Source organism: Echinops telfairi, unplaced genomic scaffold, assembly GCF_000313985.2.
Source record: "Echinops telfairi isolate 266 unplaced genomic scaffold, ASM31398v2 ScPeMD7_28;HRSCAF=97, whole genome shotgun sequence".
NCBI classification, from domain to species: domain Eukaryota; kingdom Metazoa; phylum Chordata; class Mammalia; order Afrosoricida; family Tenrecidae; genus Echinops; species Echinops telfairi.
Window position 1 is genome coordinate 3,568,384 of NW_022103925.1, and position 1,954 is coordinate 3,570,337.

The window sequence follows — 1,954 nt, forward strand, 5'->3', positions numbered from 1 at the left end:
CACTGCGGCCTCAACGAGCACAACCACCACCTGGTCAACGACTTCACCGTCAAGCAGGTGGGCGCGCCGGGGCCCTGCCCCCCCTCCTCCCGGACCCCTGCCCCCCTCCTCCCAGCCCAGCCCCGGGCCCCTGCCCCTCCACTGTTTGCACGAGAAGCCGGCCGGCCTTCCTGCTGACAGGTTTCTGGCGTCTTGCACCCTTTTTCCTGCTGCGCCCAAGATGGTTGCAGGACGTTTGATTTTCAGTCTCTAGTCCATGCCTGGAGCGGGCTTTCGTTTCCTGCTTTGTACCCCCTTTGGGGTCTTCTTAGCTTCTTGGGACCCAAGGCTTGGTGTCTTTGAGAAACTCTGTTACTAGCTTTTGCGTATCTTTCCCCGTGGGACTCGTGCCCTTCCCGCACATCGGTTAGAGCGCGCGCGGTCGCGCAGTTCTCGGTGCTTGTTTCTGTTGTGCCCCTGCGTCATCGTCGGTGTGGTCAGTTGCTGACCCTTCTGTCTCTGCCCCGGCAGCTCGGACCTACCTGTCTGCCGGCCTGCCGTCTCCCGTTCACTGGTCTTCTCCGTTGGATCCGCCCGCTGAGTTCGGCTCACGTGTGACTCTTTCACTTCTGAGGTTTCTGTTTGGCTCTTTTTTAGCGTTGCCATGTCTTTGCTGGAATGCCTCACCTTTCCCCCATTGCGTGTCCACAGCTGGTATAATCTCCTGAATGAGTTTGCAAGTCGTTTAGAATGGTCGATTCTCAACCTTCCTAATGCCGTGACCCTTTCATACAGTTCCTCGTGTTGTGGTGACCCCCCAACCATAAAATTACTTCCCTTGCTATTTCATCACTGTCATTTTGCTACTGTTAAGAATCGGGCGACCCCTGTGAAAGGTCCGTTAGAGCACCGCTCAACCTCAGGTTGAGCACCGCTGCCCCAGCTCATCTGACACTGCCTCTCTCTCTTGTTCTTGTTTCTCGGTTGCTAATGTTGTAAGAGTTCAGATTGTTCACTTCACACAAGTCTTCGTGTCTTACTGCCTGTGTATCAGATGCAAATACGGCCTTCTGCCAAGCATTGTATAGGAAAGGGCAGTGGGCATGGAGGGGACTGGTCCCTGTCCCCAGAAGTCACCTCTCGGTCAGGTCCCTGAGGTGACATGGGTGGAGTTGGCCTTGGTGGCCTGTCCCTTCGTCCCCTGTGGGTTCTCCAGTGTCAGGCGGGCGGCAGCAGGACTGGGGTCTCAGCACCTTGGAAGTACAGGTCCTCTCTGTGGCTCAGAGGGGACCCCGTCTCCCTCCGTCTCAGAGCGACTCGCTGCCTGCAGTGGTTGCCCTGTCAGGGTGGGTCGGCCCCAACACACAGCCACTCTGTGTGACAGAGGACACGCTGCCAGGCTCTGCGCCGCCCTCACCACCACGGTGGGGTGCGAGCCCGTGGCTGCAGCCAGCATGTCATCCCGCCTCGTGGCAGGCCTCCCTGGTCCAGGCCCACATGAGCCGTGGCTTCCAGATCATCTCGCCCTTGGCATCATCAGAGGATGGACGGGCTTCTTGCTCCCGTGAAGCTCACCCAGCCGTGGCTCGTTGGCTTCCCTTCCTCCTAGAGGGCTCGCTGCTCCCTGCGGTCAGCGGTCAGCGCAGACGTCCCTGTCGGGCGGGAGTTACCACGGCCGTGAGCTGGTGGCCCAGCTGCCCCTCCCCTTTCCAAGCCGTGTTCCTGCTCCCGTGTGCGCCCTGGACCGCGGCGACCCGTGTGTCCTGACCCCGCTGCTGAGTCCTCGGCTGGCCGGCAGCCTCCAATAGTGGCCTGACAGCTGCCCCTGGGCCAGTGGGAGCGTGGGGACCCTGCACCAGGCCAACTCCCTGCCTCCATGTGCCCTCGCAGGGCTAGACCTTGTCACCCTCACCTGTCTGGGCACTGAGGCCTCTGCGCTCTCACTGGGAGCCTTACGGCCTGCCTATGTCGCTGA

The 1,954-nt window shown here is 60.5% G+C and overlaps 1 protein-coding gene across 1 annotated transcript in view; it reads left to right on the forward strand.

Annotated features, from left to right (window-relative positions):
• Positions 1–1,954, forward strand: part of CTBP1 (C-terminal binding protein 1) — a 36,876-nt gene that overhangs the window by 29,766 nt on the left and 5,156 nt on the right. The gene's annotated exons all lie outside the window — the stretch shown is intronic.